Raw genomic sequence first — 24146 nt, forward strand, 5'->3', positions numbered from 1 at the left:
CCATCAGAGGGTGCTGTCTATCACATTAAAGTATGGCATTTTATATAATTGGGATCAGCGCTCACCTACATAGTTTTCTCTGGTGTAAAAAGTTTGTGTTTTAGTGTCCAATTGTAAATATTCAGCTTCTCAGTATTTCTCAACATGGCTTTTATACAACACACACATTTGTTAGCCTGTAAAAGTGTGACGGGAAAGCTAGAGCTCTCCCCTGCATAGCATATATTACTGTAACAGTATTGGTAACTGTCTGAGGCTTTGAAGGTAAAAAAAATATATATATAATAACTACCAATAATTGACTACATTTATATTTGCTGTTTGCTAAATTTAAGTGCATGAGTTTTCGAATCATACATTTTATAATTGCATTGTAAGTTATAAGAAGGGTTCATTACACATTTAAACATACATATGCTCACGCACACGTACGACGACACACACACACACACACACACACACACACACACACACACACACACACACACACACACACACAAACACAAACACGGCATAAATTAGCTGTAAGGCCTGATGTGTTAATATAATATGCTGAAATGGAAAAATACTGTCACACGTGAGGTTGTATTGGAAAAATAGGAAAGCAAGGCAAGATAAACAGTTTTTATGGCGCGATATAAAGGTAAAGACAAATGTATTTAAAAATACAAAAAAACTACATCGTACTCCTAAGGGTTGAATCATCTCATTGTTATTGAATTGATTAAAAAAGCAACATCTGTACACAATGAGAAACACTTGCAGGCCTACTTCATATGGTCATGTGACAGGGATGGGGAGTTAGTAGGGTTATTTTGCAGTAACACTCGATAAAAAGACCAGGGCAAGGGATTATTTGTTTACACATACGATTTTGCAGAATTATAAGCAAGCAAATGGAATACAAACTTAATTGGTTCTTGAACAGGGTTTGTAAATAGAAAAGTTTGTATATTGAAGCCAATGTATCGATAAGAAACAATGTAAATAGGAATAATGGGTTACTGCATCGACAAAAGTCCACATTTTAGTAAAAGTTTGTACTTTGAACAAAATATAAAGTGCTATACTGAACTCTATATCAAACAAACATAGGAAGGGGCTGGTGAATCAACTTTCTATTTAATAACAAAGCCAATACAACAACTAGCTAAAATGTCCTCATTCGCAGCCGCCCTGCTGACACGCGCACACACTGTCACTAGCCCTGTGGTGCACTTAGCTTGAAATCACAAAACTCCTTAACTTGAACAGCCAGGTTGCTACAATGATAGGAGTAAAAACACTTTACATTGTCAATTAGTCTTCCTGCCATGAAGCAGAAGGGAGTGGAAGGCGGGGTAAGCAGTGTAAACTGTGGATACCTCTTGAATTTTTCAACCACATATCTTTGTTGATTTCTTTAGACTCATATTGAACCAGCAAATTGAGAAAATGTCTTAAAAAGGCTTTTGAATAGCATTAAAAGTAGCACAGTAACTAACAGCAGAATTTTGGATATGGATCAGCTCACCCACGTTCGCTGTGCAGCCAGACACAAAATGGCGGCGCTGTAAGACAATACAATGGGTGAATAAAACGTTTATACACTGAGACAAGGTACGAACACCATAGCATATTCGGTCTGTGGTTCGTAAATTTACAAAGATTGATTCGTAAATTGAGGTTCCGCTGAATTATTATTTAGCCTTGTCCTCCGGTTATTATTATCACTTGTAAGAAATATACTGTACTATATTTGTCGCAATAGCGGATTATTGATTTAGAGGAGCGGCCCCACACAGTGTATGGAGATACACAGTAAAAGCTTCTTTGAGCATAGAAAATAGAATTGTCATTTAAAAATGTTGACGGTTCCGAGAGAATCGGAATGTCAGTGGCCTTGTGGTTAGAGTGTCCGCCCTGAGATCGGTAGGTTGTCAGTTCAAACTCCGGCAGAGTCATACCAAAGACTATAAAAGAATGGGACCCATTACCTCCCTGCTTGGCACTCAGCATCAAGGGTTGGAATTGGGGGTTAAATCACCAAAATGATTCCCGGGCGCGGCCATGGCTGCTGCTCACTGCTCCCCTCACCTCCCAGAGGGTGAACAAGGGGATGGGTCAAATGCAGAGGACACATTTCACCACACCTAGTGTGTGTGTAACAATATTTGGTACTTTAAACTTTAATTTTAAGACCAGGTTCTCATCGACGCCCAACCCTACCTCTGTTTTAAGGATTCATACTGATGCACTATCCTGTCTGTTTCAGGTGTGAGCTCACTGCACAATTCTAAAGGCTGGTGGCTGGAAAGATATGGTTTGTCGTTTTGCGCCGTTTACGATGGTTGCAGGGAGCCGCTTGTAACAGTCCCTCCTCAGATCAAAACTCTCGGACTCTTCCTTAACTTTGGAGGGGGGACTCTTAGCTTCTACAACCTTGTGACCCAAGAGCACCTCGTCACCCTGCCTACGTGTTTCAATGCCTCGGGAGTTCTTCCTACTCTGGGCCTCGGTCAGGGCTGGCTACGGTTGCGTTGCGGCCTCCCGCCTCCCCCCTATGTGTTCCTCAGTAAAAACTCAACCTACAGACACCCTTGTGGGTCCAGTAGAGGCCGATGGCAAAGGGATATCACCTTCCGATCAGTGGGTAAAGTGATTCAGAAGTTTGAGGAGATGTCTGCAGCAAACTCCAGTTCGATGCCTGGTTTTGGATCACATTGCTCCTGTGGACACCGGGGGACAAATCCCTCTGGGCTTGCAGAACAGGAAACCGGGCCTAAATAAGACAATCCTTCTCTACAATGGAAACATCCACTGACTGACAGACTCACAAATCCCCAGAAAGGTTTGATCTATGGCTGCAATTTGAAAGGCAAATGTTCCATCTTGAAGGACTTGCGGATCCCTCCTTCCATTCTCGGTGTGACCCCCGCTGATCGGGGCTTGGGCTGGAATGAGTCCTATATTGTAAAGTGTGAGGAATGGGTGGGCTTCTAACAGCGGGACGCCTTGATTTGTCTCAGTGTGACGGTTGTCAGACGGTAGGGGTCCTCACACTATATCAGCACGTCCTCGTATACTTGGGTATGAGCACTAAAACCATAAGTGCAGACTTTTGCCAAGCTGCGGGAATAAGGTATAATCAGCAGGGGGTGAGATAGTGAGGTGCGAGTACAGTAACACCGGTGGCGTTGACTTAGAGCAGCAGAGACAGGTGGTACCACATGTTTGCCCCATGCGCTGCCTTTCGATAGGACAGTGGGGCTGCCCTTTTTTGACCCTTTGAAAACCACAGGGCTCCCGAAAACTTCAAAAGGGACAGCAGAGAGCAAGCGAACCGGGAGTGGGGGAAAGAGAAAACAGCATGCATGAATTAAAGACAGCAGGTGACGGTAAAAAGAAATGAGCTGAGGGAGCTTTCAAGCCAAAAATCCCTGAATAGATCAAATGTCTTCTGAAGCCGAGAATTGATTCAAAACCAGCACTGTGCCACATAAGCCACCGTCTACTTTTGTACATTTGTAATTGTCTTGTGATTTTCTTTTTGTCTGCATTAATTCAATCTCAGGCTTATTTTGTTGCCACATTTCACAGGTTCAAGTGTTTTGTTAAAATTAAACAATAAAGTGTTAAAAATATACTATTCAAGCAAGAGGGTGTCCATAGTGTGGCGTTTTGCAGCCCACGTACAGTCCAAAAATATAATTATATAAAAATTAAAAAAAAGAGCAGAAACATCGAAGAAAATAGTGAAAAACTTGGGATCTTACGATCAGGGTTTCATGCTCCCGATTCCGATACTGATCATCAGTGAGTGAGATCGGAAGATTCCAATACTGATCACATGTATTAACTGTACATTGTTCAATGTATTTATGGTGACAACAGAAAATCAACACAATATTTAATCTAGTTCCTTATTGTCTTTCAATACACATAATTGTTTGAGGATAACAGTACAAAATACCTAAACAAAAGCAGAAACTACAATCTACTTGTCATTTAAATCCTTTTGGGTTTTGCTCTCAAAGTCTCCCCCTAGTCCAGGAGCTTAATCCCTAAGTATGAAGACATTAACGAAACCGACAAAAAAATATTTTGAAAAAATAGCAATATCATCACTCTAGTATGGATCGTATACTGATACTACCCTGGGTATCGACACAACCAATTTATGGATCCATCCCCCCTCCTCCTATGTGTTGTGCACTGACTGTGACAATGCTGACACACGAACAATTGCCGTAATATTATCCTCACTCTAGACCTGGGGTCTTAAAGTCTCAACCCGCAGGCCGATAAAAAGTTGCCCTCATTCATTCACTTAATTTCATGGCTGGCTATTAGTTAAATATAATATGGCAATCAGTGGTGGGCTGTGCATTGCACAACTAAGCCTTCAGTGATTACCTACTTAGTCCGACTTAGTCCGATTACCTCTCATGACGGTAAGTGGAAGAATGGGTGGGCTTTCTCCAGCTGTGGTCTCTACAGGACCACAGCTGGAGAAATACTATACAACAGTCAATCAATCAAGCACTTTTCATGCATAAAAAATGCAACACAAAGTGCTTTACAGACTTAAAAACAATGCTCGATGACCCACCTCCCTCATCACCGATTGCATACAGACACACACACACACAGTTGAATGCATGGCTGAGTACAGAGGAACCAGGTGAAGAAGCACTATCACAGGAGCCGTCTGTACCAGGAGGTCATCAAGCCAAGGCCACCAGGATGCTGACACAAAGCATTCCCATAGCCATGGCCGATATATTCCCTAAAGCAGAGGGTTCCCTCTGAGGAACGCTGAGAAGTGAAAACAATAAAACATGCAAAATAGTAAGAACAATGAGTAGGAATAACGAATAAAATCAAGGAAAACATATTATGAAGATAGAAAATACATATATACAGTAAACATACAATACATAAATGGAACTAAATAAAATCTAGCATAACTAATAATAAATGTAAAGGAAAGTATGAATGACTACGCGCTGTTTGGAGACACATCCTTCGCTGCTAGCCGGTTGTCCGTCTAAAAATGAATATAATAAATATTGACGATTGTGATCGGGATTGAAATGTCATGGCCCCGGGGCACCTAAGTGCGCATTCATCTGTGCGCTGGGCGCACCTCCAAGAGCGCCCAAGGCGCGCGCCACTCTGGCTGCAGCAGACGGCTGCATTCAATCGGCTCAATCAGCAATCTACACACCTGTCGCTGAAGAGCTTCCATGCCTTCTTAAGCCAGTGCAAACCTGCGTTCCAGGCCAGAACATAGCGATCTGTTCCAGTACAGTCAGCTGACTCATCAAGTTCGATACACAAACTCTCTCTGTGTTTTCTCCCCCTCCGTGTTCATTTGTCTCGTGTTCCCTTGTCGTCTTCCAGCAGCCTTTCTCTGTTTCCGCGTCACGAGCTGTGTGTCTCGTCTCCCCCTATTCCCTCTGCTTCCCTGGCTGCTGCTTGGATCTCGACCTCGCGCCTGGACACGGGCTTTGACGCCTCGCCCCTGCCCTTGACCTCACGCCAGCCCACAGACCTCCGAGCCTGCCTTGCGACCTCTGGGATTTCCGCACCTCGCTCAACACTACCGGTAACACACTACAGTTAATCTCTACACTTAGTCACACACCACACACATTTGGGATTAGTTCACACACTCCATTTCTATTGTAATTATAATAAATATAGAGTTAACGACGTCCCCGCTGTTTGTGCCGTCTTCTTTTCCTGTACACACATAACATTAAAGGCATTAAGGGGCTACTGAAACCCACTACTACCGACCACACCGTCTGATAGTTTATATATCAATGATGAAATCTTAACATTGCAACACATGCTAATACGGCCGGGTTAACTTATAAAGTGCATTTTTAAATTTCCCGCGAAACTTCCGGTTGAAAACGTCTATGTATGATGACATTTGCGCGTGACGTTGATGGTTGAAACGGAAGTATTCGGACACATTGTATCCCAATACAAACAGCTCTGTTTTCATCGCAAAATTCCACAGTATTCTGGACATCTGTGTTGGTGAATCTTTTGCAATTTGTTTAATGAACAATGGAGACTGCAAAGAAGAAAGCTGTAGGTGGGATCGGTGTATTAGCGGCTGGCTGCAGTAACACAACCAGGAGGACTTTAACTTGGATAGCAGACGCGCTATCCGACGCTAGCCGCCGACCGCATCGATGATCGGGTGAAGTCCTTCGTCGCGCAGTCGATCGCTGGAACGCAGGTGAGCACAGGTGTTGATGAGCAGATGAGAGCTGGCGTAGGTGGAGCACTAATGTTTTTATCATAGCTCTGACGAGGTCCCGTAGCTAAGTTAGCTTCAATGGCGTCGTTAGCAACAGCATTGCTAGGCTTCGACAGGCGGCACAGCATTAACCGTGTAGTTACAGGTCCAATGTTTGGTTCGGTGTCTCTTGATAGTAGTATTGTTGATCTTCTGTCTATCCTTCCAGTCAGGGGCTTATTTATTGTGTTTCTATCTGCAGTTAAGCACGATGCTATCACGTTAGCTCCGTAGCTAAAGTGCTTCACCGATGTATTGTCGTGGAGATAAAAGTCACTGTGAATGTCCATTTCATGTTCTCGACTCTCATTTTCAAGAGGATATAGTACCTGAGGTGGTTTAAAATACAAATCCGTGATCCACAATAGAAAAAGGAGAAAGTGTGGAATCCATCCATCCATCCATTTTCTACCGCTTATTCCCTTCGGGGTCGCGGGGGGCGCTGGAGCCTATCTCAGCTACAATCGGGCCCTTTTACCTAAGTTACGGTCAGAGCGAAAAAAGATACGTCCTGCACTGCACTCTAGTCCTTCACTCTAACGTTCCTCATCCACAAATCTTTCATCCTCGCTCAAATTAATGGGGTAATCGTCGCTTTCTCGGTCCGAATCGCTCTCGCTGCTGGTGTAAACAATGAGCAAATGTGAGGAGCCATTCAACCTGCGACGTCACGCTACTTCCGGTACAGGCAAGGCTTTTTTTATCAGCAACCAAAAGTTGCGAACTTTATCGTCGATGTTCTCTACTAAATCATTTCAGCAAAAATATGGCAATATCGCAAAATGATCAAGTATGACACATAGAATGGATCTGCTATCCCCGTTTAAATTTTAAAAAATCATTTCAGTAGGCCTTTAATCGCAATGTAAATCACATAATTTTTCACAAAAATCAGTCGATACTAATCAATCAGCGACAAAAAGCATAAAGGCATAAGTAGAAAAGGCTGAAATGTGGATGTGTACAACAAAAATCTGACACAGAGGCTGTTTCTTGAAATATCCACATGGCTCACAAAATTTAGGGATACTTTCAGGATGAAGCTAAATGCCCTTCTGTCACTTTTTAATGGCTGTGTTTTTGCCGTTTCAATTAAATTACAACGCTGTGATGCAATGAACACATTTTTGGTTTGAATCAAAGGTAGAAGCTGAGAAAAAAAATATTGGCCACTTTTCAGCTGAACATAATTCAGTTTGTGCGCACGCCAGCAGACTGAATAACAGTCAATGAGTCAAAGAGGTTCTTATAAGACCAAAATAAAATGCAATTATATTATTAAAAAGTCTCGCCACTTGAAAGGCCTTTTTTTTTATGCTGAGATGTGGAGAGATGACAAATTTACTTGATAAATCTTTAGTTTGTCATTTTAAGTGAGTGTTTACCCCATTACATCATCTCATCCTCAATTATGGCTTCAAGTGTGTGTGATAATTGTCGTTATTGTCATACATCAATACCCCATAATTGGTTCATCAACATCAGCAACAGTTTAAATGCAGCCCATTGGCATCAAGACAAGCAGATGTGACAAAAGACCCATGAAAGTAACTTCTTCTTTTGTTCTCTCACAGAAAAGACCACCTGATTGAATGCGTTTACATAATAGTTCACTTTTAACTTTGGCATTTTGAATCTGAAAGAAACCTCCATTTGTCATGTCCTTCCTCATTAATGAAATAAATATATTCCATTATTAGTGTTGATTGTATTATATGCCAACTGTAGATCTTAACTAAGTGGTGTTACAACAGGGGTGTCAAAAGTGGGGCCCGGGGGTCGCTTTTTATTGGACCGCAGCACTTTGTAAAAGGAAATTTAGCCCCAAAAAAACAACAAAACCTGTAAAAAATCAGTGCAAAAAGACAACATTTAACCTCCTGCGGACCTGTGATTTTAATTATATTCAAAGCCAAACAGTCCTTAAGTTTTGAAGGTGGTGAAAAAAATTGTATTTATATATTTTTTGCTGAAAAGTCTCAATAAACTTAAGTCCAAAACTAAAATATCAAAAATCTATTTTTTTTTACCCTTTGAAGGCTTTTTGATCAGAAAATGTAACAGGTTTAAATTAGTAAAATCACTCATGTTTTGCAATTGTACAGTATACAGTATATAATTGAAAGCTGTGACATCATTTGATCAAAAGGCCTTCAAAGAGGTAAATAAAAAATGTTTGGTATTTTTGTTTAGGGTGGAAATTGATGGGAAAAAAAACATATATATATATATATATATATATATATATATATATATATATATATATATATATATATATATATATATATATATATATATATATATATATATATATATATAAATCTCCTGATGATTGAGGAAACCCCCCATGAAACAGGCCTGTAGAGATGAAGTAGTCTTGTGATTTTTTTTCCACATATACATATATATATATATATATATATATATATATATATATATATATATATATATATATATATATATATATATATATATATATATATATATATATATATATATATATATACAGTATATATATATATATACACTACCGTTCAAAAGTTTGGAGTCACATTGAAATGTCCTTATTTTTGAAGGAAGAGCACTGTACTTTTCAATGAAGATAACTTTAAACTAGTCTTAACCTTAAAGAAATACACTCTATACATTGCTAATGTGGTAAATGACTATTCTAGCCGCAAATGTCTGGTTTTTGGTGCAATATCTACATAGATGTATAGAGGCCCATTTCCAGCAACTATCACTCCAGTGTTCTAATGGTACAATGTGTTTGCTCATTGGCTCAGAAGGCTAATTGATGATTAGAAAACCCTTGTGCAATCATGCTCACACATCTGAAAACAGTTTAGCTCGTTACAGAAGCTACAAAACTGACCTTCCTTTGAGCAGATTGAGTTTCTGGAGCATCACATTTGTGGGGTCAATTAAACGCTCAAAATGGCCAGAAAAAGAGAACTTTCATCTGAAACTCGACAGTCTATTCTTGTTCTTAGAAATGAAGGCTATTCCACAAAATTGTTTGGGTGACCCCAAACTTTTGAACGGTAGTGTATATCCATCTATCCATTTTCTACCGCTTATTCCCTTCGGGATCGCGGGGGGTGCTGTAGCCTATCTCAGCTACAATCGGGCGGAAGGCGGGGTACACCCTGAAAGAGTTGCCACCTCATCACAGGGCCAACACATAGACAGACAACATTCACACTCACATTCACACACTAGGGCCAATTTAGACTTGCCAATCAACCTATCCCCAGGTGCATGTCTTTGGAAGTGGTAGAAAGCCGTAGTACCCGGAGGGAACCCACGCAGACACGGGGAGGACATGCAAACTCCACACAGAAAGATCCCGGTATATATATATATATATATATATATATATATATATATATATATATATATATAATATATATATTATATATATATATATATATATATATATATAATATATATATATATATATATATATATATATATATATATATATATATATATATATATATATATATATATATATATATATATGAGTCCAAAATGATTGCATGTCCTGTTTGGCTGTGGGGTATTGCCCATAACTGCCAGTGCATCGTACACCCATGAAAAAATTTGACATTTGAATATAAAAATCTTACGTGAAAAAAAACCTTGAAGAAAAAATTAATGCGTAATGAAGGAAAACAACAAAAATGATGGCCAAAAATACAGCACAAATTTACTGAAAGCAGAAAAAAGTCAGCTTTTGCAAGATGAGGGATAATAAGAAAAAGCTGAAATCATTCATATTAATTAATAAACTATATTTATTTATATATATATATATATATATATATATATATATATATATATATATATATATATATATATATATATATATATATATATATATATATATATATATATATATATATATATATATATATATATATATATATATATATATATATATATACATATATATGCTGTATATATACATATATATGCTGTATATGAAAATTATATACATATATAAAGATATCAAAGAAGCATTCTAAATTTTTCAGTTTGGACATCCCTATGTTAGAATAAACAAAGCAACACGAAGACAAAACTGTTTATTTGTGTCCATTTGACACCACTAGTTATTAATGGTATTATTTCAAATAGCACTGACATGCAAATTAACTTTACTGTATATATAGAAGATACTATACAGTAGATCTAATTCTATTGGCCAGGGGTGTCCGAACCTCTTTCACAAGGATAGTTTGATAGTTTGGATTTTGTACTATAACATACTTGTGACGCGACCTCTGTATCGGGTTCTTCTGGGACCACAGGAAAGGGAACAACACTCTGCTGCAGCGGGTTACAATCGTTTTAATTATGTTGCACACACGTGTCCGGTGGCTTTTCAGCTCCTCCTTGGTCCTCGCCTCTGCTTTTCAGCACCGCTTTCGTGGTGTCGCTCTCGTGCTCTCCAGCCCACACCCCCCCCCCCCCTCATGGTCTCCAACGCTGCTAATAAAGGAACAGGTGATTAGATAACTTGTTCCAGCTGAGATATCCACTCACCTGTCTGCCGCTTCATGGCCGGCCCCTGCACACACCCCGCCCGCAGGGAACGCGTGCACCACGCCCCTCTCCACATGCCTCCACCGCTAGACTCAGGCCGGCAGCCGTCCGGACGCTGGCCACTCCCCCCCCACACCCCCCCATCAGCGGGGCGAGAGAGGAAGTCGGCCACGGCCATCTGCGCACCCCGGCCTGTGGACCACCCGGACACTGTATCACCCGTAGTTCCACCGGGTGATCGCCGTACGTTGGACCGTCCTTCATGCGTCCCGCGTCTGGCGTCCTTCATCGTGGACCACATGAGCTGGAAGCCAAACGCCCAAGTAGAGACTGAAGGCACGCCCCAACAGGTAGTATGCGAAGGCCTCCGCCCCGACCGCCCCGGATGGCAAGGCACTCCTCTCCACCGTGCTGTACCTTGCCTCCCGGTCCGAGAGTTTCCGGCTGATGTACAGCACGGGGCGGTCGACGTCCCCCACCCGCTGCGACAGCACCGCCCCCAGCCCCCGGCCCGACGCGTCCGCCTGCAGACAGAAAGGGATGTCAAAGTTAGGCATGTGCAGCACCGGCTCCTCGCAGAGTGCTGTTTTTACCTTCTTAAACCCCCGCTGGCACTGCTCCGGCCACTGGACCAGTTCTGGAGCACCCTTTCGGGTGAGGTCAGTCAGTGGGCCGGTCAAGTCCGCGACCCGGGGAATGAACCGGCGGTAGTAGCCCGCCAGTCCCAAAAACTGCCTCACCTCATTTTTTGTCTTGGGGGGTGGCCAGGCCGCGATTGCCGCTGTTTTGTCTACCTGGGGCCGCACCTGCTCCCCCCCAAGTGGTACCCCAGATACTGTACCTCCCTCCGGCCAACTGCGCACTTCGCCGGGTTGGCGGTGAGCCCCACCCGCCGCACGTGTTCTTCCCAGCTGCCACTCTGGATGATGACATCATCCAGGTATGCAGCCGCTTATGCAGCGTGGGGGCGCAGCACGCGGTCCATGAGACCCTGGAACGTGGCGGGCGCACCGAACAAGCCAAAAGGAAGTGTCACGAATTGGTACAAACCTTCCGGAGTGGAGAAGGCCGTTTTTTCTCGGGACTCTGGTGACAAGGGAATCTGCCAGTAGCCCTTGGTCAAATCCAGTGTCGTGAAAAAACGAGCAGTGCCCAGCCGATCTAGGAGCTCGTCGACCCGAGGCATTGGGTACGCGTCAAAACGTGATATTTCATTCACCCTGCGGTAATCCACACAGAACCGCACAGTCCCATCCTTCTTCCCAACCAGAACAACGGGACTGCACCACGCGCTGTGGGATTCTTCTATTACCCCCAACTCAAGCATGGTTTTTAATTCCTCCCGAACCACTTTGCGCTTGTGTTCGGGAAGCCGATATGGCCGAGACCGCACCGTAACCCCCGGGCTGGTCTCAATATGATGTCGGATGAGATCCCGTGCGCCCGGGCCGCGAGGAGAACACATCAGAGTAGTGCCGCTGTAACTCAGCAACCTCCGCTCTCTGCGCCATTGTGAGCTGGTCATCACAGGACAACTGAGGGGCCGGCCAGAGCGCGGGATCTCCGGCCCCAACTCCTCCTCCCTCCTCACCACTGTCACCATGGAAACAGGCTCCGCCTCTCTCCATGCCTTCAGCAGGTTCAGATGATAGATCTGAGTGTCTCCGCGTCGGTCCGAGCGCCGAACCTCGTAATCGACATCACCACTTGCCGTGTGACCTCAAAGGGTCCCTGCCACTTTGCAAGTAATTTGGAGCTTGAGGTTGGAAGCAATACAAGTACTTTTTCTCCCGGTGTGAATTTGCGTAGTTGGGTCCCCTGTTATACGTGCGCCGCTGACGCTCTTGGGCACGGAGCAAATTCTCACGTGACAAGTGCCCCACCTTGTGGAGTTTTGCTCGCATGTCCATGACGTACTGAATTTCATTTTTGCTGGAGCTTGGGACCCTCCTCCCAGCTTTCTTTAATGACGTCCAGCACTCCGCGAGGCCTCCGGCCGTACAATAACTCGAACGGTGCAAAACCAACTGAGGCCTGAGGTACCTCCCGCATCGCAAACATTAGGGGGTCCAACCATTTATCCCAATTCTATTTGTCCTCGTGGCATAAATTTACGGATCATGGTTTTCAGTGTTTTATTTAATCTCTCCACCAGCCCATCCGTTTGCGGATGGTACACGCTGGTGCGGATCGCTTTAATTCCCAGTAACCCGTAAAGTTCCTTTATCGTGCGTGACATAAAGGACGTGCCCTGCGTCAGTCAGAATCTCTTTCGGGATTCCAACTCGGGAGATGACCTGAAACAGCGCTTGCGCAACACTCTTGGCAGAGATAGAGCGCAAGGGCACTGCTTCGGGATAACCCGTTGCGTAATCCACCAGGACTAACACAAAGCGGTATCCCCGTGTGCTCGGGTGAAATGGTCCGATGAGGTCCATCCCAATTCTCTCGAACGGGACCTCCATGAGCGGTAATGGGCGCAAGGGCGCCTTTGGGGTGGCCGCTGGGTTCACCAGCTGGCAGTCCGGGCAAGCAGCGCACCAACGGCGCACATCTGCCTGGAGGCCCGGTCAATAGAAACGGACCATGACCCGATTAAGTGTTCTTATCATACCCTAAGTGGCCAGACATGGGATTAAAATGCGCCGCCTGGAAAACCATTTCCCGGCGGCGTTTTGGCACCAACAACTGGGTGCGTTCCTCCCCTGTTTGAGTGTCACGGCTCACTCGGTATAATCTATCCCGAATAATTGAAAAATGGGGAATACCCGCGCTTTCCCCGGGCGCACCAGCTGACCGTCAATGTAATCCACCTGGTCCCAGGCCTCGCGCAAGGTTTCATCACGGGACTGCTCGAGGGGAAAGTCCTCAGTAGGTTGCCACCGGGGGGACGGGGGGGGCCTCCCGCGAAGCCCCACCGGTTCCCGCTCGGCAGTACCCGATGAAGTCGCGTCCGCCGCTGAGAACCGCGCGGATATCCCCCTCGCCGACTGCCCGTGAACGCACCCCCATACATTGTGTCACCAAATGGTTAAATCCCGGCCAATTTGTCCCTAAAATTACGGGTGTGCGTAAGGTGCGCGCTTACGGCAACCTTGACTTTATGCTTTTGTCCCTCATATAAAATTTGTACTGGCACAATGGGGTACTCGTGCACATCCCCATGAATACACCTAATTTTCACCCATGTCGCCCGCTTCAACACCCCGGGTCGAACCAGGTTTTGGTGGACCATGGACTGTTTTCAGCCCGAATCCACCATTGCCCGATATGTACCCCCTTGTACCCTTACCGGGACACAGCAACGTCTCCCTTAGATCGGGGGCGTGTGCTGGAGGCCCGACAACCCGCATCACCTGCCCCACCTCCATCATGGAGCACTCCCGGCGCACGTGCCCGGGCTGTCCGCACCTCCAGCACACCGGCCCTGGTGTTTGAGGTGCCATCTGCGAGGGAAGCCCTCTCCCCGCAGCGCCGGTATCCTGGAATGCACAAATTGTAGAGTTATTATCACCCCGTGTCCCCCCGCCTTGTCGTGTGTCTCTGGTGCGTGTGGGTGTGTGTTCTTTTTTTATGTCCATGTGGGGAACCTGTTCGCTGGCTCCCGGTGGCTCAGGCTGGCGTGGTCGCCCCCCCCCCCCCCCCCCCACCCCCCCCCCCCCCCCATCGCGGGGCGAGTCGCCGGCGGGGTCCTGGGGTGGGCCCCTCGGCCTTCTTGGTTGCCATCTCCCGCTGGACCACCAGGTGTTCCTCCGCCAGTTTCACAGCAGCTTTGACGTCTGTGGGGCTGTGGTAGCGTACCCACGCGGATGTCCTGGCCGGGATGGCCTCCACGAATCGCTCTAGCACGATTGCCTCCAGCATTTTTGGATCCAGCCCGTTGGCTGGAGCCAACGGGTTGCTGCGTCTTGTAGCTGGAACGCCAGCACGAAGGGCCGGTCCCCTGGCCCCAACATCATGGCCCGGAACTTCCGGCGATGGTCTTCGGGGCTGCTGCCGACCCGGTCCAGTATTGCGCAGCGCAAATTTGCATACTGCATGCGGGCGGTCGCCGGGAGACTCACCGCCACCCGCTGCGCCTCCCCCACCAGGAGCGGCAGCAGCTTCGCGCCCCATTCCTCCTCCGGCCACCTGCACGATGTTGCCGTGGCCTCGAAGACATCGAGGAATGTCTGGGGGTCCTCCCCCTCCACCATGCGCTTCATAGAGGACATTCCTCCCGCCGCCTCTGCTCTGTCCATCAGTGCCTGCAGCACCTGTGTCTGCTGCCAGCTTGCCGTTGACACCTCGGCCAGTACTTGGCCCAGCGCCTCCAGCGGGGATGTTGTCGACATCTCTGTGGTCCGCCTTGTTGGGTGCCACTGTGACGCGACCTCTGTATCAGGTTCTTCTGGGACCACAGGAAAGGGAACAACACTCTGCTGCAGCGGGTTACAATCGTTTTAATTATGTTGCACACACGTGTCCGGTGGCTTTTCAGCTCCTCCTTGGTCCTCGCCTCTGCTTTTCAGCACCGCTTTCGTGGTGTCGCTCTCGTGCTCTCCAGCCCCCCCCCCCATGGTCTCCGACGCTGCTAATAAAGGAACAGGTGATTAGATAACTCGTTCCAGCTGAGATATCCACTCACCTGTCTGCCGCTTCATGGTCGGCCCCTGCACACACCCCACCCGCAGGGAACGCATGCACCACGCCCCTCTCCACAATACTGTAAATATGTTAATAATGCAAACACATTCAAAGAAAAAACTGTGTGTATAGTAGAGGTGAGCGAATCAATCCAATTATCAAATCATACTGAGGTTGTATCAGTAGCTGTGCTCTTTTATAATTATTTTCATCCATCCACCCTTGTCCCTCTCGGGGTCGCTGGGATGGCTGGAGTCTACCCCAGCTGCATTCGGGCGGAAGGCGGGGTACACCCTGGTCAAGTCGCCACCTCATCACAAGGCCAACACAGATAGACAGACAACCTCCACCATCAAATCATTCCTCTAAATTGGGACAACAAAAGTTATTCGGGTTTTTTTCGTACAAATTCTCGGATTTCCCGAAATTCCAGGAATTCCGAAAAATATCCATTTTCAATTCAAACTGTTACTACGTCAACATTTTTCAACCGATTCTGAAAAATACCAACAACAACCCAATCATATCTAGTATCATGCTAGTATCAATATTTGCAAAGATTCCTGGTTTTCCCAATATTCCCAAATTTCCAGAATATTCCCATTCAATTTATGAATGGACGTATTCATAGTTCTACAATGGTTTAAATGCTAAAAAAAAAAAAAAAAATGTAAATTACAAAATTTGAAAACCCATTTACGACCATTCAACCATCCACCCATACTTCTCTTTCCATATATCGAGGGCAAAACATGATTTCCGTTTCCCAAAATGTCTGTTTTCCCCGGAAGTCACTGTAATTTTCTCCCCATTGCCAATGAATGGGAAATACACAATCGACTGCATATCCCACATTTCACAAATATGTTTTTTATTGTATACAGTACACTGTAAGTAGGAGGTGTGTCAAAAAATCACATTCTTAGTAAGGGGCATTGAGTTCTTGCCACTACTCAAAGATTAACCAGCACTTCTACATACAGTAAGCAGCTGCCACACATTTTAATGGATAACTGTTCTGCTTCAGTATGGTGTACAGTACACTAGCAGTGCTACAATACAACTGCTTAACCAAGTTGGCTTGTCGGTCATGGTATTTTTTGAAATATTTATTTTATTTATTCAATAAATATCATCCGTCTCTGCATCACTGTCCTTCACACTCACTTACTCACTCACAGATTATCCTTGAATCTCAGTAAAAATAAAATAATGCTATTTGGTAACAGTAGAAAAGAAAATCAACAACAAATACGAACAGACGAGGTAAACATTGAAAGAGTAAAATAAATCATATGTTTAGGTATTTTAGTAGATGATAAAAAAAAAAAATTAGAAATCTCATATAGAAATATACAACACAAGGTGGCAAGCAATACCTCAATAATGAATAAAGCATATTACTGTATGTCCTAGACCACAAATCCCTTTATATTCTCTACTGCTCACTAGTGTTACCATATCTGAGTTATTTATTGTGTAGACATATGTGGAAATAACTATAAAAGTACACGTCATTCACTCACCGTTTAACAAAAAAAGATCAGTTAGAGAAATACGTGATGTTGGACACACAAACCCATTTTTATCAAAAAATATTGAAACTTATTGATCTGGTGCATTTGCAAACAGCTAAAATGATGCACAAAGCAAACTACTGTATAACCTGTGACCCAATAATGTACAACAATTCTTCTCAACAAAAGAGGAGAAATATAACCTTACAGAAAAATCGAATCAAAACATTAGTATCCACGCACAACACTTGAAACCTTCAGTATATATCAGTATGTAGAATTAAATTATGGAATGGTTTAAGCAAAGAAGTCAAACAATGTACTAATATGATCCAGTTTAAGAAACTGTTCAAACTCCAAAGTGTTTACAAAGTACAAGGAAGAAAAATTTTAATAAAAACATCTTGAACCTTACTGAAAATGAGATAATCTTATTGATCTCATTATGTAAATCATAACTGACTTGGCGGTTTATTTAAGAGAACATTTGTATATATTATTCATTGATTTAAATTATGTCACAAAATGAGAACAGGAAGTGAACAAATATGTAAGTAATTGCTATGAAATGGAATAGGGATAGAATTAAATAAGCTCTGCTTCTTCCTACTCCTTTTCGGACATGTTGTAAGGAGAAAAGGATAATCAGTGAAATATGTGACACATCATATTGTACCTGTATGCATGGTCAATATAAACTTAAACCATAACCACCACTTTCTTCCTTCCCATGGTTGGAAAAACTAAGTACCGTATTTTTCGGACTATAAGGCGCACTTAAAATCCTTTGATTTTCTCAAAATGTACGGAATAATTTTGGTTGTGCTTACCAACCTCAAAGCTATTTTATTTGGTACAAGTATGACCAGTAGATGGCAGTGACGCATAAGAGATAAGTGTAGTTTGCAATATGACTCAAGTAAACAACACCAACATTGTATATGTTCCATTGAAAATATACAACATTACACACGGCGCTCAAAAATCTATCAAAATGTTTTAGTACAATGTTTTAGTACGACTTTGGTAAGCCAAAAAAACGCACCGCTTGATGGATTGTACTGTGCTTCAACATACGAGTATTATACAGCCCTTTGAGACACTTGTGATTTAGGGCTATATAAATAAACGTTGATTGATTGATTGATTGATTATGGTGTGTGTATATGGTAAGACATATTACCTGGCGTTTTGTTTCGCAATATTATGCAAAAGCAACATTTCTTACCTTCTGGTACCTGCTGATCTGTATTTGAGATCTGTGTAAATGCTGAAAATGTGTGCACGTCCACCTTTGTAGTCCTTGCCGACACCGTAGTCAATAAGCTTCTTCTTTTGTGTCTATCTTCTTGTTATGTGACATTTATCCTCCGCTGTTGCCATTTCTAATATAAAGTAGTGTAAAGTTCTTACTTATATCTGTCAGTAAACTTTGCCATGAAAGCACCAAAACATACCGGTATAGTGAGTTTACATTATTCACCCAAGGAACTTTAGTTATTAGAGAGTTCCGGTCAGGCGTTTTTCCACAGGACACATTTCCGGCATTGTTATTGTTATACTAGTGAGCCACGGATGTGGAGATGCTGCTACGTTATTGATTGAAGTAAAGTCTGAATGTCATTAAAACAGTTAGCTCCATCTTTTGACACTTCTACACCGCTACAACAAAGATGACAGGGAGAAGACGCTGCCAAAGGTGAGCCACGTAAATAAGACCGCCCACAAAACGGGGCATCCTGAAGCGACTGTCAGAAAGCGGCTTGAAGATGATCTGCAAAACATAATCTATCCAACATTTTGACCAAAGAACCACCATTACATGTTATGTAGACCACAAGGAAGTGTTTTCAATTTAGAAAAAAACAATAATAATATCACCCCTTTAATGCGCCTTATAATACGGTGCGCCTTTTGTATGAAAAAAAACAGACGAGACCCGCTCATCGGTAGTGCGCCTTATAATCCAACCTATGGTCAGGAAAATACGGTATGTATTTTTTACTTTGTTTGCTCAAATCTATCAACTACCTTCAGTCCTAAACAAAAATACCAAACATGTATTGGTTTTTTTTTTTACTTTTGAAGGCGTTTTGATCAAATGATGTAAACAATTATGCATAATATTAAACTAATTTAAACCTGTAACATGACAGGTAAGAAAGCATTCAAAAGGGTCAAAATTAAACAAAAACATTACATGTTTAAAGGCCTACTGAAACCCACTACTACCGACCACGAAGTCTGATAGTTTATATATCAATGATGAAATCTTAACATTGCAACACATGCCAATAAGGCCGGGTTAACTTATACAGTGCAATTTTAAATTTCCTGGGAAATATCCGTCTGAAAACGTCTATGTATGATGACGTATGCGCGTGATGTCACGGATTGAACGGAAGTATTGGGACACCATTGTGTCCCAATACAAACAGCATCTGTTTTCATCGAAAAATTACACAGTATTCTGGACATCTGTGTTGGTAAATCTTTTGAAATTTGTTTAATGAACAATGGAGACTGCAAAGAAGAAAGCTGTAGGTGGGATCAATGTATTAGCGGCTGGCTACAGCAACACAACCAGGAGGACTTTGAGTTGGATAGCAGACACGCTATCCGACGCTAGCCGCCGACCGCACCGATGATCGGGTGAAGTCCTTTGTCGCGCTGTCGATCGCTGGGACGCAGGTGAGCACGGGTCGTGATGAGCAGATGAGGGCTGGCGTAGGTGGAAAGCTAATGTTTTTAGCATAGCTCTGTCGAGGTCTCGTAGCTAAGTTAGCTTCAATGGCGTCGTTAGCAACAGCATTGCTAGGCTTCGCCAGGCTGGACAGCATTAACCGTGTGGTTACAGGTCCAGGGTTTAGTTCAGTGTCTCCTGATAGTAGAAGTAATAGTAGTAATAGTAGTAGGGGCATGTTTCTTCTGTTTCTATCCGCAGTTAAGCACGATGCTATCACGTTAGCTCCGAAGCTAAAGTGCTTCACCGATGTATGTTGTGGAGATAAAAGTCACTGTGAATGTCCATTTCGCGTTCTCGACTCTCATTTTCAAGAGGATATAGTATCCGAGGTGGTTTAAAATACAAATCCGTGATCCACAATAGAAAAAGGAGAAAGTGTGGAATCCAATGAGCCCTTGTACCTAAGTTACGGTCAGAGCGAAAAAAGATACACCCTGGCATCCTGCACTGCACTCTAATCCTTCACTCTCACTTTCCTCATCCACAAATCTTTCATCCTCGCTCAAATTACTGGGGTAATCGTCGCTTTCTCGGTCCGAATCGCTCTCGCTGCTGGTGTAAACAATGTGCAGATGTGAGGAGCTCTTCAACCTGTAACGTCACGCTACTTCCGGTACAGGCAAGGCTTTTTTATCAGCGACCAAAAGTTGCAAACTTTATCGTCGATGTTCTGTACTAAATCCTTTCAGCAAAAATATGGCAATATCGCGAAATGATCAAGTATGACACATAGAATGGACCTGCTATCCCCGTTCAAATAAGAAAATGTCATTTCAGTAGGCCTTTAATATTTTTGTTTCCCAGCAGGCATAAGACATTGATACAACGTCGATTATACATACATGTTCTTTAAAACTGACTTTGAAACAAAGTTGCAAAATAGATGTATATGTAAAATGACACAACGTTGATGTCCAACATTCGATCCACGTTGTTGGTTGGGAAACTGTTGCAGTACAGTGAGGAAGGAGACGGCACTGAGACAGGGGCGTCGATTTGTGGAAGCAAGTTTATTAAACACCAGGATATGACGTGTGTATCTAATGCAGTGGTTCTTAACCTTGTTGGAGGTACCGAACCCCACCAGTTTCATATGCGCATTCACCGAACCCTTCTTTAGTGGAAAAAATAAAAAATACAATTTTCAAATTCAAGACAAAGTTATATGTTTTTGGTAACACTTTAGTATGGGGAACATATTCTAAGTAATAAAGACTTAATTTAGAGTTATTTGGTTAGGGTTAGGGTCAGGGTTACAGGGTTAGGGTTATAACCCTCTAATGCCGAACAAGGCATTAATAAGTACCTAATAATGACTAGTTAAGAGCCAATATGTTACTAATTTGCATGTTAATAAGCAACTAATTAATGGTGAATATGTTCCCCATACTAAAGTGTTACCATGTTATTTTTACTGGTGCACAAAATGAACCGTGCATGAACATCACCTTGTTCAAAGAACAAAACCAACACAATGCATAAACTCACAACAAATTACACACCTGCAAATCAGTCAGCTGTTGCCGTATCCGTAATACGCCGATAAGGAGAAGTTTGTATTTACACGATGAGTCAGGTGTGTTTTGACCTCCGTCGAACCCCTGAGGCTGACTCACCGAACCCCTAGGGTTCGATCGAACCCAGGTTAAGAACCACTGATCTAATGCAAATACGTGGTGTGAAACTATGTGACGCGATTAACTGGTGAGTGTTACCGGGAAGTGTTGAAGGTGCGTGTTGTGAGAGATGCGGAAGTCCAGAGAGGGAAAGGCAGGCTCGGAGGTCTGTGGGCAGACGAGAGGTCAAGGACAGGAGCGAGGCGTCAGGGTCCGTGGACAGGCAAGATGTCGAGATCCGGGAAGTCAGTAAGAAGTCAAGGGGGAATCCGGGGAGACGAGACACGCGGCTTGAAGCCGGAAAACAGAAGGAAGCTGCGGGATGACGACACAGGACATAACATGATGAGCACAGAGGAGGGAAAACACAGAGAGAGCGAATGCACATGGAAAAGAAGCTAGAGACGTGTGGGCTTACTGTACGGGAACAAGTAGCAACGTTCTGGCACTGGAACGCAGGACGCGCTGGCTTAAGAAGGGAGTGGAGTCCTCATCAGCGTCAGGTGTGTTGATTTCAGATTAAGTGCAGCCAAGCGGGGGTGAGGCAGGAAGGGAACGCCTGTGGGCGTGCTCAGAGGAGCGCACAGACGAATGTGTGGCGGCAGGAGCTTGAGACGTAACCGAAACGACCAAATTTCAATGGTCATCACAACCTGACATTGAATAAATATTGTCAAAAAGCATGTTGTTTCAACATTGTGTTATAGAATATTGGTTGGGAAATGACCAAAATCCAATGGTCAAATCAACGTCAGAACCCAACATTTATTAAACGTCGTCAAAAAGCATGTTGTTTTAATGTTATGTTTGAGTTGCTCAACGTCAGCACCTAATTCAACAAGTTCTCAAAGTTGTTTTAATGTCCTGTGTCTGCTGGGTTAGAACTTCAGTTTGAGCAAAAAAGCAAGAAAACAAATCCAAAATATTTAATGTCCTTCAAAAACTTTGATGTCCTGTTTGGCTTTGAAGATAATTAAAAATGTAACGTTTGCAAAAAGTTGTGCACACACTTTTTCACCATGCGAGCTACTTATAAAATGACCTAGCCAAAATGATATATCTACTACAAAAATGCAAAACATATATTTATTTATGAATTATATTGAGAATTCTTTATATGTACAATTTGTCATGACGAGGACTTTGGTGACGCAAATTACTGCGAGGATTGCTTTCCCTGGGTGCAAAACGACTTGACTGGACAATGCTTGGAGCATGTTTATTCTGACTATAAAAAGTGTAAACAAAAGGTGCGCACAAGGCGGAGAACAAACTTGGCTGTGAAAACAAAAACTGGCACACAGGCAAAACTATGGACATAAAAACGAAAACACTTACTGTGGCACGAATAAACAAAACTTACTTGGTCAAGCATGGAAAGAGCATGGAACTATGGCATGGCATGAAACAAGAGTATCATGGGTAGTAAGGGTAATGTCGCCAGGCCGACTGCCTGGCAACTACAAGCTTAAATAATGTGTCATGATTAGTGTCAGGTGCGTGAGTCCAAATGTGAAACAGGTGAAACTAATTGTCATCATGGTGACAAAGCAAGGGAGTGAAAACAGGAACTAAAAAGAGTCCAAAAACCAAACAAAAACATGATCAAAAGACATGGCACAATTAGAGCTGGGCGATATATCGAGTTTGTAAGATATATCGATATATCAACAAGATATGAATGAAGAAAATATCGTAATATCCATATAATTTATTTCACGTTAAAATTACCAAACGCGGCTTATTTGTTGTGTTCCTTGTTCTCCCACTTCCTCCTTCCAAGACGTGCTTGCACGTATAAGAACATCCATGATTGGTTGGTTGTTTACTATGATGAGTCACGATTGGTTAGGGACAGGTCAATCAGAGGCAAGATAGGGAGGGCCATCGAACCAGGAAGGGAAACCACAAAGTGCCTGCCTGTAAATGTATTTTTTTTTTATCTGTGTTTGATACATTTTGGATTATTTGCACCGCTATGTTATTTATTTTTCGTAGAAATAATATTTTTTCTATTTTATTTATGTTATGTAATTCTGTACTACTTAAACCGTTTCTTTTCTGTGCTGTTAATACCCATCTTGACTAACTGGGTTAATAAAAGTGCCACTGACTGTTTACAGTACAGTTGTCATTCACTTCAATTTTACTGAATACCGCTCAAAAATGTATATCTTTATATGTATACTTTCACCGGAAAATATATCGAGATATATATCGAATATCGAGTTTAAGTAAAAATATATCGGGATATACTTTTTCGTCCGAATCGCCCAGCCCTAAGTACAATGTGTGTTAATGTACCTTGCAAAACCAAATGAGTCCATGTTGCACAACACAATTAAAGGCCTACTGAAACCCACTACTACCGACCACGCAGTCTGATAGTTTATATATCAATGATGAAATCTTAACATTGCAACACATGCCAATAAGGCCGGGTTAACTTATAAAGTGCAATTTTAAATTTCACGCTAAACTTCCGGTTGAAAACGTCTATGTATGATGACGTATGCGCGTGACGTCAATCGTTGAAACAGAAGTATTCGGACGCCATTGAATCCAATACAAAAAGCTCTGTTTTCATCTCAAAATTCCACAGTATTCTGGACATCTGTGTTGGTGAATCTTTTGCAATTTGTTTAATGAACAATGAAGACTGCAAAGAAGAAAGTTGTAGGTGGGATCGGTGTATTAGCGGCTGGCTGCAGCAACACAAACAAGAGGACTTTGAGGTGGATAGCAGACGCGCTATCCGACGCTAGCCGCCGACCGCATCGGGGATCCGGTGA

General features: G+C 43.1%; 1 long non-coding RNA gene across 2 annotated transcripts in view; it reads left to right on the forward strand.

The window, feature by feature from the left end:
* Nucleotides 1–24146, forward strand: part of LOC133663454 (uncharacterized) — a 56342-nt gene that overhangs the window by 20209 nt on the left and 11987 nt on the right. The window contains exon 4 of one of the 2 annotated variants that reach the window (XR_009828355.1): nucleotides 2255–2290. The exons of the other annotated variant lie outside the window; for it this stretch is intronic. This is a non-coding gene — a long non-coding RNA (uncharacterized LOC133663454). Of the gene's footprint in view, nucleotides 1–2254; nucleotides 2291–24146 lie in introns of those variants that run through there. 2 annotated transcript variants of the gene reach the window in all.

This window comes from Entelurus aequoreus, linkage group LG13 (assembly GCF_033978785.1).
Source record: "Entelurus aequoreus isolate RoL-2023_Sb linkage group LG13, RoL_Eaeq_v1.1, whole genome shotgun sequence".
In the NCBI taxonomy this organism is placed as follows: Eukaryota; Metazoa; Chordata; class Actinopteri; order Syngnathiformes; family Syngnathidae; genus Entelurus; species Entelurus aequoreus.